Source organism: Lathyrus oleraceus, chromosome 2, assembly GCF_024323335.1.
Source record: "Lathyrus oleraceus cultivar Zhongwan6 chromosome 2, CAAS_Psat_ZW6_1.0, whole genome shotgun sequence".
NCBI lineage: Eukaryota > Viridiplantae > Streptophyta > Magnoliopsida > Fabales > Fabaceae > Lathyrus > Lathyrus oleraceus.
Window position 1 is genome coordinate 143,824,971 of NC_066580.1, and position 13,563 is coordinate 143,838,533.

Sequence of the window (13,563 nt, forward strand, 5' to 3'; positions counted from 1 at the left end):
AATTGATTGAATTGGAATTGTCAATCGATTGACCTATACAAAAATGAAATAGTAAATCGATTGGATCAAGAGGTAAATCAATTAATTTCTTTAATTTTTCAAATTTTATTTCATAGAGGCAATGTCTATCGATTGACCTATTTGAAACTTTGAAAATTTTCTAACTTAAAGATGTAACTTTGAAACAATGCATGCATAAATGTTTAATTTTTATTTCTTGAGCACCTTAGACTTCTAAAAATTTAAATCCACATTGTACCTTAGTATAAAACCATTTTCATGAAACATAAGAGCTTGATCCATCCATTTCCATGACAAATTCAATCCTTATATTTTCCTTCTTTCCATTGATCTATCTTCATCAAAAGACCATCTTCATAAAATCTTGTTTTATTATATGATCAAATCTCTTGAAATCTAAAGTTTATGCAATCTTGGTACTTGATTCCAATCTTTTTCTTCTTTGAACTTTCTTCTAAGATAGGCTTTTTTCCAAACTTCAAAAATGCATAACTCTATCATTATAAATCCAAATGACGTGAAATTGGTGACCATTTTTAAGGTCTTTGAAAGAGATACAACTTTGATGAAGACACGTTTCTCATTTGAAGGTCATATAAAAAGTTAAGCAAGGTGGAATATTCAAGTATACAGCTTGACACTTAGTAAAATTTTCAACATGTTGAAATTTCCAAACTTCCACCTTAAAATTCTCCATGTTCCAAGCTCCAAATGAAAAAATGTTGAACATCAAACTTGTTCCCCTTGATCCAAGCTTTCCAAAGAACCCAAGTTCATGCATTTTGGATGAAGATTGCTAGGTCTGTGCATGGCTTTAACAGGGCTGCATCATTGGAAAGAATCAAATGTGCAAACTTCAGTTCACATTGCCTTGCCATTCAAGCTTCATTCAGACTTCAACATGGATCATTTTGGACCTTAATGTATTACATCATGGGCTTGTACATGCCCATGCACTCGTGCCATTCACATTGCCAATTTTGGACAGATTTTGAAGTGTGTAAATATCATTCCCTTTGCCTATAAATAGAAGGCTTATGAGCTCATTTGAATCACACCTTGGGCGCCAGCTTTGCCCCCCCCCCCCCAATTCAAACCCTCTCATTCTAAAGCAAAACCTGAGAAATTTGAATTTGAAATTTGAATTTGAATCTCAACTGTTGGAGATTCAAGAACTCTAGGATCCACAGTCTTGCAACCTCTCCAATCACTTCCTGCTAGCTTCTCAAGTGTGATCAGATCGTGTTTGAAGCAAGCAACATCAAGTTCTGCATAGCATTGAAGGTAATTTTCAGAAAACTTCATCTCTTCGATTCTCACTCAATTCTACTCATTTCTCTTGGATCTTTGGTTGTCTGAAGTCCTACCAATGTAGGCAAGAAGATTGAGTTGCTTAGAGGTCAAATCGAAGCAACTCAATTAACACACCTCAAAATTCAACTTCTCGTATCTTTTTATTTATTTGGAGTTAGTTGAAATTGAGGTCAGATTCGTGCTCTACGCCATTTTTTCTTTCAGATCATGTCCTCCTTTTTTATTTTGGTGATGGTTGAGGATGGACCAGTCCAGTGAGGTCCACCAGAGAAGAAGACCGGAGTTATAGCTCCGGTGGTGCATTGGCACGTCTCCCAGCCATAGGATCCAGTTGATTTGTTTTAATCCTGAGCGCTCATTGTAATTACCATCCCTGCAACGTGCTGACTCGTGTGTTTAGTGGAACACGCGTTTCAGGCCACTTGATCTGCCACCTCAATTAATGAGGGAGATCAAGTGGCTCACGTTTTTTTTATATTTTCTGATTTTCTTTTATTCCTTTTATTTTTATTAATTCATATTAATTTTAATATTGATCCAAAAAATATGAGTTTCACCAAAAAAATTCAAAAAATTTCCTCTTTTATATTTTGAATTAAAATTATTTTTTGGATCATTATTAATATTTTTCATGATTTAATTGATTTCGTGTTTGTTTTTAATTGTTTAAAAATACTTTTAAGTCTTTAAAAATTCTGAAATTTTTTCTCCAAGGTCCTTTGACCTTGTTTGACCTATGATAAATCTCATGGCCATTTCTTTGGTGTTTTGATGAGGTTTTAGGAATTTGACAAACAATATTTAATTTAAATGTATTATTTTAGTCCTTTTAATTTGAATAAATGTCAATTAATTGTGTTGACCAATTATGATGACTTATTTGAGTTTGACTCTTGTTGTTGGGCCTTAGTCAAGGTTGATTTGACTTTGTCAAGTTAATATCATTGGATTTAAGGGATTGATGGAATGTGCATTCCATCTCCCAAAATGAATGGATGATATTAATTTGGTAAAAATCCTCCTTTGACCAATTTGAGTTTTGATCCATTCCCCTCCCTCTTCATCTCATTCTCATTCTTTATGCATTCATCTCATTTGGCCTATGATATCTCAAAGTCCTAAGGCTAGTTGATTGAAAAATCAACATAAGTATGGATGAGATTAGACCACCTCCTTTGCATATTCTTTTAACGTGTGGTATGTTTCATGAGCATAGTCCATTATACTATGTCTCTAACATGCATCAACACCAAAATTCTATTGCCCGACCTCAAATAGTTGTGACTTCTACATAAGTCCAATTATGATTGCTTAACATAGCGCTAAATTTGTGACACAAAAAGGCATAACATTCTAGTTAGTGAGATTGTAAGTCTCCCCTCTTTCATGGTATTATGTGGAAACTTTGCCTTTTTTCCTTCCTTTTGGAAGATGTATTGGTTCAAGGATCCATGCTTATGATAAGTAGGTTGAGTGTTCTCCAAAGAATGACTTAAAAATGAAAAGCAAAAGTAAAATAATACTAACTTCTAACTCATTAACAACTAACATTTAATTTTAAGCCATTTACTTTAATGCCATTTAATTTTAGTCTTTATTCATTTGCAATTATTCATACCATTCTAATTGTTTATGTTAGTGTAATTTTCACTTTGTCTACTTGAACCATATTGTGTGATATATTCCATTTTGTGTATACCTTGTTTGTTTGTATGGTCTTTGACTATTAATGTACATAATAACAACAAAAATCCTAAAAAACTTTTGTGTGGACTGTTGACTTGATCTTGGGGAAATGGACTTAGAATTTAGGTAACATTCCTATGCTAAAGGACTTGGCCAATGCCAACTTTCTATGAAACCAAGTGCTTGCAATTTGAAACTTCATCTGATACATCTTTGAAGATCCCTTTGAGTTCATCTGCAACATGATCATTGTGAAGTTGTTATTTTGAACATATGACTTGTGAATTCATCTGTTACATGGGTTATATTAAAGAAGAGCATGGAGTGACTAAGCTTGGATGTGGTTATCTTTATTTGATGCCTTTGCTCTTCAGTAATAGCTTTTCAAAAATATTTGTAATGAAATGGGAGCCACCATCACTGATGACAAGTCTCGGCACGCCGAATCTAGGGAAGATTATGCGCTTAAAGGGTCTAATTACCACTCGTGTGTCATTTGTTGGAGAGGATATAGCCTCGATCCATTTTGATACGTAATCGACTGCAACGAGGATGTACTTGTTACCAAAAGAGGATGGGAATGGTCCCATAAAATCGATTCCCCAAACATCGAAGACTTCTACTTCCAAAATGCCTTTAAGTGGCATTTTTTCATGTCTAGATATGTTTCCAGTGCATTGACACCGGTCACAATTGATGATCGCGATGTGGACATCTTTCCATAGAATGGGCCAAAAGAGGCTGGCTTGCAAGATCTTAGCGCAAATCTGTGAGGCGCTTGCATATCCTCCATAGGGAGCAGAATGACAATGGGACATTATGGTTTCTACCTCATCTTCAGGGACACATCGACAAAAGACACCGTCGGCGCCTCTCTTAAAAAGCAGAGGCTCATCCTAATAGTAATGTTTAAGATCGTGGAAGAATTTTTTCTTTTATTGGTAAGTCAAGTCTGGTGGAAGCACCTCAACTGCTAACTAGTTGACGAAGTCAGCATACCATGGCAGTGTGGTTTTAGTGTAAATTTCTTCTACTACCTCGTTTATTTTGGTATCCTTATAGGTTAATGCACATTTAGCTGTATTGCTTTCCAGTTGAGCTATGAGTCGTTCGTAAGGGAAATCGTCATTTATAGGCACTCGTTCAAGTTCAATACCTTCTATTCTTGACAAGTGGTCGACCATGACGTTTTCAGTGCCCCTATTATCCTTGATTTCTAGGTCAAACTCATATAGTAGTAAGATCCACCTTAGGAGTCTTGGTTTGGCGTCCTTTTCATTTAACAGGTACCTAATAGCATCATGATCAGTATAGATAATTATCTTTGCTCCTACTAGGTAGGAACATAATTTATCTAGAGCGAAGACTACGGCTCAAAGTTCCTTTTCTATGGTGGCGTAGTTCATCCGTGCAGGGTCTAGGGTTCTACTTGCGTAGTATATTGCATGAAGTTTCTTATCCTTTCTTTGTCCTAAGACTGCGCCTACAGCATAGTCACTAGTGTGACACATGATTTCAAAAGGTAACCTCCAATCGGACGGTTCCATGATAGGTGCGGTGATAAGAGTTGTTTTCAGTTGTTCAAACGCTGCTAGGCATTTGTCATCAAAGATGAATTTGGCGTCTTTCATCAATAAGCAAGTCAGTGGTTTGGTGATTTTTAAGAAATCTTTAATGAATCGCCGGTAGAACCGACATATCCTAAGAAGCTTCGTATCTCTCTTACGGTTTTCGGAGGCTGAAGGTTTTCTATAACTTCTATTTTAGCCTTGTCGACTTCAATCCTCTTATCAGATACTATGTGTCTGAGTATGATCCCTTGTCGGACCATGAAATGACATTTTCCCAGTTTAACACGAGGTTCACTTTTACGCATCTTTTAAGTACCATTTCAAGATTCGATAAAAATACTTCAAAGCTCTGTCCGCATACAGAGAAATCATCCATGAAGACCTCCATGATGTCATCTATAAAATCAGCAAAAATTGACATCATGCATCTTTGGAATGTTGCGGGAGCGTTACACAGTTCGAACGACATTCTTCAGTAGGAGAATGTACCATAGGGACATGTGAAGGTCGTTTTCTCTTGGTCGTCAAGATGAATAGGAATTTGGAAAAATCCCGAATAACCGTCTAAATAGTAGAAGTGAGAATGCTTAGCCAATCGTTCAAGCATTTGATCGATAAACGGTAAAGGAAAATGATCCTTCCGAGTGGTTTTGTTCAATTTTCTATAATCAATGCACATTCTACTTCCAGTAACCACTCTTTGTGCTATAGATTCACCATTTTCATTATTAACAACTGTGATGCCTACCTTCTTCGGTACGACATATACTGGGCTGACCCATTGACTATCGGGTATCAGGTAGATAATACCCGCTTCTAACAGCTTATATACTTCTTTCTTTACTACATCACTCATAATGGGATTTATCCTTCTTTGATGTTCTCTAGAGGTCTTACTGTCTTCCTCTAGCATTATGTGATGCATGCATATGGAAGGGCTTATTCCTTTTAGATCTGAGATATTGTAGCCTAATGCAGTTGGATATTTTCTTAAAACATGTATAAGCTTTTCGGTCTCTATTTGTCCTAAGTCTGAATTGAGTATTACATGTCGCTCGAGTTCAGTGTCTAGGAATTCGTACCTTAGATTTTTGGGTAACGTCTTAAGTTTTAGGGATGGTTTCTTTGGGCAAGGCATATGATCGGGTGTTAGTGATAGGCATTCACTTAGGCTGTCATCTTGGTATTCCTCACTCGAATTTTCATCTTCAAAAGTAGGAGGCCTTGGAATTTTTAGTATTTCGAAGTATGATGTTTGTTCATTCTCCATTTCTCTTATACATTCGTCGATGACATCTAGTAGACAACATGTATCGTCTATAGCTGGTGCCTTTAAGAATTGCGTCCAAATGAATTTGACTTTTTCCTCACCAACTTCAAAGGTTAGCTTGCCTTTCTTAACATCTACAATAGCTCTGGCAGTGGCTAGGAATGATCCTCCTAATATGATAGGGATGTTCAAATCCTCTTTTATATCCAAGATTATGAAATCAGTAGGAATATAAAATTGTCTTATGCGTACCAGAATGTTTTCTAACATACCTACGGGAAATTTAACAGAACGATCTGCAAGTGGTACGGACATCCTAGTAGGTCTTAGTTCTCCCATTTTAAGCTTTTCGCATATTGACAGGGGCATTAAGCTAATATTGGCTCCTAAGTCGCATAGTGCTTTGTCTATGACAAACTTTCCGATTACACAGGGTATGGAGAAACTCCATGGCTCTTTCAGCTTAAGAGGCATATTGTTTTGTATTATGGCGCTACACTCAACAATAAGTGTAACGATTTTGTTATCCTCTATCTTCTTCTTGTTAGATAAGATTTCCTTGAGAAACTTAGCATATGAGGGCATTTGAGTGATAGCTTCCGTAAAGGGTATTATGATATTCAATTATTTTAGAAGCTCTACAAATTTTTTAAATTGCCCTACACTTTTAGATTTAACAAGTCTTTGAGGATAATGGATAGGAGGTTTATATAGTGGTGGAGGCACATAAGGTTCTTCTTTCTCTATGGCCTCTTCGCTTTTATCTTCCTCTAGTTCTTCTTCCTTCTTAGTTACCTTACCAGGGTCTTGGTGCATGGCTAGGTTTTGAATTCCAGGGTCGGTCCGTCCGTCTAGTTCTGTCCCACTTCATAGTATAATAGCATTTGCATGACCTTTCGGGTTTGGCTGCGGTTGTCCAGGAAATATGCCTGCAGGGGCAGCAATAGGTGCTTGTTGTTGAGCCACTTGTGAGTATTTATGATAGCTTTATGATATCCTGGTGGTACAACAGGTGCTTGGTTAGGTGCATACAATGCATTATTGTTTTTGTACGAAAAGTTAGGATGATTCTTCCAATTTGGGTTATAGGTGTTTGAGTAAGGGTTTCCTTGAGCATAGTTCACCTGGTTTATGGAGACTCCCGTCAGGAGTTGACATTCAGGGGCAGGATGCCCACGAACTCCGCATATCTCGCGGTTTGGTGCTACGGCAGCCACGGTGGCTGCGGGTGTTATGGTTAAGTTGTCTATCTTTTGAATAAGAACGTCTACCTTAGCATTAACATGGTCAAGACTACTTAATTCATACCGCCTTTCATTGGAGGTTTCTCTATGGAGGTTCTTTCGCTTCCCCACTAGTAATGATTTTGGGCCATACTTTCGATAAGTTAATATGCCTTATTGTAGGGTTTATCCATCAGTGTGCCACATGCGGCGACGTCTATTGTCAATCTTGTATTGTACAAGAGACCGTTGTAAAAGGTATGGATGATTAACCACTCTTCTAGACCGTGATGTGGACAAAGCCTCATCATGTCTTTGTATCTCTCCCAAGCTTCAAAAAGTGGTTCGTTATATTTTTAGTTAAACCCGTTTATTTGGGCTCTTAGCATTGCTGTCTTACTAGGTGGGAAAGATCGTGTTAAGAAAACTTTCTTCAACTCGTTCCACATAGTGACAGAGTTGGATTGTAGAGACTGGAGCCAAGCTCTAGCTCTATCTTTTAATGAGAATGGGAAAAGACGTAGTCTTATAGCTTTGGGGCTGACACCATTTGCTTTCATTGTGTCTGCATATTGCAAAAACACCGACAAATGTAGGTTCGGGTCCTCCGTGGAACTACCTAGAAATTGGTTTTGTTGTACGACTGACAACAATTAGGGTTTTAGCTCGAAATTATTGGCCTCGATGGCAGGGGCAGCGATGTTGTTTGAAATTCTGGTATCAGATATGAGATGTCGAAGGTAATGTCACGACACTAATATCTGAACAATACAAAACAGGATAAAAGATAAAGAATAACAATGCAAGAGACACAAGAAATTGTTAACCCAGTTCGGTGCAACTCATCTACGTCTGAGGGCTACCAAGCCAGGAAGGAAACCCACTAAAATAGAATCAGTTCAAAGACTCTCAGTAAACAACACAAGTTACAGTCTTTTTCACCTAATCTCTACCCGTGTGACTTCTACCTAAGAACTCTTAGATATGAGATCCCATCTCACTCCCCCTCAATCACACTGGTGATATTAAACAAGAATTACAATCAAAAGAAGACACCCTTCAATGACACACATTTGATCTTACTTAGCAGCTTCAATCAAGTAGACACACACTCATTCTTAAAAGCTTTGAGTGACAAATTACAACTAAAAAATCAGACCAATTCAATCATCTATGGATGAATTGAATGGCTTACAAGTCACACGACCACACAAGACTTAAACCCTTATTCTCTCTCAATATTTTACTCTGTATTTCTTGTGTATCAAATCAGGTTTTCCATGTCCTTTTTATATAAGCATTTGGCTGGGCTTGGACATCATACAACCCTAAAACTATTTTCCTTTTAAATCTTCTCATGACAGCTGATTAGATCTCTTTGGAAAATAAGTAAATCTGGTTGTAATTAATGATTGAATGCGTGTGTAAATCAGATCTTCAATCATACATAGATTTGCATTAAAAACACAATCACATAATACATAACATTCAGACTGAATGTTTTGTATACAGATGTCATGACATCGGGTCTGACATCCTAGAACAATCCTGCATAATTATATTTTAAACATCCAGCAGGTACACGATATCAGATGTCATGACATCGGGTATGACATCCTGAAACAATCCTGCATAATTATATTTTAAACTTCCAGCAGGTACAAGATATCTTATGTTAAGACATCACAGATAACATCTTGTGAACACTCTTGGTTCTACCAAAATTGTTGCCAACACCTAGAACCAACAAACTCCCCCTTTGGCAAATTTTGGCTAAAACATATACCATTCCATTTTGTTCACAAGAAAAAAACACATTAGCAGTTAAACATCATTACAGCAGTTTAAGCAGCAACAGAAGCAAACACAATTACTAGCTATAATAGCAACTAGTAATACACAAATGCACATGGGTACTTCTTCTCCCCCTAAGTCTGTTCACCTACAGACATCTCCTTCAACAACAACAACACCTGTAACAATCAGAATATCCTTCTGACATCTCCTTCAACATCTGTAACATTCAGAATCACATTCTGACATCTCCTTTAACATCACCTGTACAACCACCTGCACTACACAGAACATTCTTCTGTTCAGACATCTCCTTTAACATCACCTGTACAACCACCTGTACTACACAGAACATTCTTCTGTTCAACATCTGACATCTCCTTCAACATCACAGAACAGAACATCATAGAACATCATTCTGTTCAACATCAGCTGTCACCTGTTAGCCTAGCTACAACAACACATAATAACTGCAGCTCTCCACATCTCCACACATTAACTGTAGTTCTCCACAAAATACCTTCTCCCCCTTTTTAGTCAAAATAGACCAAAGTGACCAATTAGACAAAATAAATGTCAATCAGTCCAGTAGAGAATGTCATAAGGGATGTTATAACATATAAAATGTTAAACATAAATGTCAGGTGGTACAAACCATAATTATACACAGCTACAATAACTGAGACAATCAGAAATCCAGGGAACTCATAAAGAGCCCAAATATTACATCATGGCATCAACAAGGACTGCCAAAAAATACAAACATCAAACAGAAAAACATCAAATCATCCAAGCATCCATAACCGCATCCAGAACACACATGTCATCATAACAGGGGGACCATCACCACAACAACTTAGTCTGAGGAGGTAGCATCTTCTGCACCTTCAAATCCAGAATTGCCACTAGATTGATCTTGAGAATCAGACCTCTCACTTGAGGTATGGGCATCTGACTCCTTGGCTTCACCAACCTTATTCATCTCTTCTTGCTCCAAGCTACTAATGAGAACCTCTAAAGCCTCTTTCCTAGCCTTAGCCACCCTAATTCCAGTTTCCAACTCCTTACAGGTTTCTTTCAATGAACAATCAGGCCACCTTGAGAGATTGGCTTCTTCATTGCAGATGTCATGACAATGTCATTGATATGACTGCCTTCAAATAACTTGTAATGAATGGACAATGGAGGCTTCCTTCTACTGGGGATATCACTTGTGCTTAAAATACCAGGTTGCTGGCTTAGAATAATTCGACAAACAATTAAGGGAAAGGCAATTGGCAGCTTCACTGCATTGGTGGAAACATGTCTAACAATTTGTTCAAACATGAACCTTCCATAATCAAAGTTGAGCTTGGTTCCAATAGCATATATAATCCTTCCAAGAGCATTAGATATTGTTGAGATGTGGTTTGTTGGCACCCAGTTGGCTGAACCTATCTCATGCAAGATAACATATTTTACAGTTAATTTGCCAGCAGATAGATGCTTTTTGCTTGGCCATTCCTTGACTTGGCCAGCAGTGATTGTCCTACAGACTTCATTGTCTGTGGCCTCTAACTCAACAGCTCCTTCAGTTCCTCTTCCTAGGAATTTATTGATTACAGTTGGGGAGAACCTTATACACCTTCCTCTCACAAACACTTTGCAAAACTCTTTGATGTTCTTGTCAGTAATATCCTCCAGGATGTTCATAACAAACTCCTCCACCAGACCTTCAAAACATTGGGGCAGTGTACTAACTGTTTTCATCAAACCAGCAAACTTGATCAATTCCATAACCTCCTTCACTTCCACAGCCTCCTTCCCTAGCTCCCTCTCCATAACAACTCTCCTCTGTATCACAAATTTCCACTTGGCTGCACCATCTTCCAAATGAAAAGAAATGTTATCCAAATGTACAGCAGCAACCTTGGCAGGAGATTTTCTAACATTTTGCTTTTTAGCAGGAGAAATGTCTGGGACATCATCTTCAACATCATCTTCAGAATAAGAACTTTCTCTGACCTTTCTCTTTTTGACTTCCACTTTACTCCATGATTTTGAAGGACCTACAGCAGAAGCCTTCTTACCAGTTCTGGCTATCATCATCTCAGCCATAGACCTCCCTTTCCTGGTCTTCATTTTCTTTGCAACACTTGGCTCCAAGTGATGACACAAGGTGTCATCTTCACTATCTGAGCTGGTAGTTCCAATATTTGGTAATGATTTTCCATAAATGGGGCACTTTCTTTTAAGTGGGCAGACAATATTTTTATTACCTTTTCCACTCCACATTAATTTCTATAAATTCTCATGGATGCAAATCCCCAATTTCCCTCTTAAACATTCAAACTGATTAGCATCCAAAGCCTTTGTAAATATGTCAGCTAATTGCATTTCAGTAGTAACATGCTCCAGTGCTATGATTTTCTCTTCCACAAGTTCTCTAATGAAGTGATGAAGAATATCAATGTGCTTTGTCCTGCTGTGCTGAATAGGATTTTTAGAAATATTTATAGCACTCAGGTTGTCACAGTACACTGTCATGACATCTTTGGAGACATTATATTCAGTCAACATTTGTTTCATCCAAACCAGTTGAGAACAACTACTTCCAGCTGCTATGTATTCATCCCAAACACCTACAGCAAAGGCAATGTCAGGTCTACTTGCTGTGAGGTATAACAAACTTCCTCTCATGCTTCTGCATAAACTTTGATCTGCACTGACACCATTTTCATCTTTGGAGACTTTCGAATGTGTAGGAGCAGGTGCCCTTTTATGACTTGCACTCTCCATGCCAACCTTCTTAACAATGTTCTTGGCATATTTTCTTTGAGATAGAAAGATAGAATCTTCTATCTGCTTGACTTGTAGCCCAAGGAAATATGTCAGTTCTCCAACAAGGCTCATCTCAAACTCAGACTGCATTTGTATAACAACATGTTCTACCATCTGATCTGACATCCCATCAAACACAATATCATCCACATCTATTTGAGTCACCATGAGCTTTCCTCCTTCGTTTTTCACAGATAGGGTCTTGTCAATACCTCCCCTCTTGTAGCCATTGTTAGTGAGGAACACGGTGAGTCTCTCATTCTTTTTGTCTGAGAAATCAGCTGGGGGATCATTTGGAGATGCCTCAACATCTTCTGTGACATCAGTCTGTTGGTCATTAACCATAACATTGATAGATTCCATCATTACTTTTGTTCTGGAATTAAAGACTCTGTAAGCTATGCTGTTTGTTGAGTAGCCCAGAAAAATTCCTTCATCACTTTTGGGATCCATCTTCCTTCTTTGTTCACTATTAGTCAAGATATAACATTTACTACCAAACACATGGAAGTATTTGACTGTAGGTCTTCTCCCTTTCCAGACTTCATATAGGGTTGTAGGAGTCCCTTTCTTCAAGATCACTTTTTTGTGAACATAGCAGGTTGTGTTCATAGCTTCAGTCCAAAAGTGGTAGGGCAATTTCTTAGCATGAATCTGTTTACCAGTGATTTCTGATAAACAACCGCTAGTCTTCCAAACTTGTATATTTTTTGGTAACTCGTAGGATCGACTAGATTGATCCTAGGACATGTGTCTTAAGAATTGTTATTACTGTGATTTGACTCATAGTTACGTTTGTTTCTAATTTGTGAATGACAAAAAGTGTTTAGACAACAATTCTAAGTGAAACTTATGACTTTATGAACAAAGTAAATAATGATAACTTGGTATTAAAAGGTTTAAAGATAGTGAAAAAGGCTTAGGAAAGGTAAAGATAAATAACTCAGATTAAATGCTCTAGGTTTTAAGAAAGTACTGGAAATGAAGATTCTGGCAGAATGTAAATGCAGAAATGAAAAGTAATGATAAACTACTGAAAAGTAAGGGCAATTCGACAGATAAAGGCAGTAAAAATACTTTGATTTAAACAATTGGTATGAAAAATATAACATGAACGAAACTTATGGTGTTCTTCATACATACATTTTCAGCGTAAAACTCTTTTCTCTCGCTCCGGTACTTCGAGTGTATTTTGTGAATTTCTGTATATCTATTTGAACACCCCTTGAATCTAAAACTAAGATCCCTATTTATAGTAATTCGACCCTAACGGCCTTTACATGTATGACTGCCACGTTCTCCGTTCCCAAGCGTTGTATATCTTAGATGTTTCCACGTGTTGATCTGACGAAACAGCTCTGTTTTAAATTTCAAATACTTCCGCTTGAAGTCTCGACTCTATAAACACCTATGTCGAAGAAAACTTTATGATAACCCAAAAATCTTCTAAGTTCTAGGCTTCGACAGCGAATAATTGCTTACCCACACAGAGAATTAAAACAGTTTCGCTACAGTCATTTCTTGCTTATTCTTAAGACTTACTATCTTCAAAGACCTTTTAACTGTCTGTCGAAATCCCCAGCTAACAAATTTCCCCCAAGAAATGTCTATTTTGAATTACTGTAGAAATGGACATTTTTTGCATTTACCAGATTTGACGAGAGACCTTTCATAGTCTTAAAAGTCCACATTTGTCAGTTAATCATGATTAACTTTTTCAAAACGTCTCATCAGAACGTGTGCGCAGTTATATGACATCATGAGTTTCAACTTCCAAGAAAATGAATAGTATTCCCTGTCCACTTTTCTCAGAAAAAAAACTTCCACGTGGCCCACTATCCTAGTAAAGCGTGACCAGTCAGCC

The 13,563-nt window shown here is 37.4% G+C and overlaps 1 non-coding gene across 1 annotated transcript; it reads left to right on the top strand.

The window, feature by feature from the left end:
* The first annotated feature begins 7,367 nt into the window (after positions 1-7,367).
* Positions 7,368-7,474, top strand: LOC127124491 (small nucleolar RNA R71). The gene has a single exon (XR_007803976.1). It is a non-coding gene; the product is annotated as a small nucleolar RNA R71 (small nucleolar RNA).
* Positions 7,475-13,563: the final 6,089 nt, after the last annotated feature.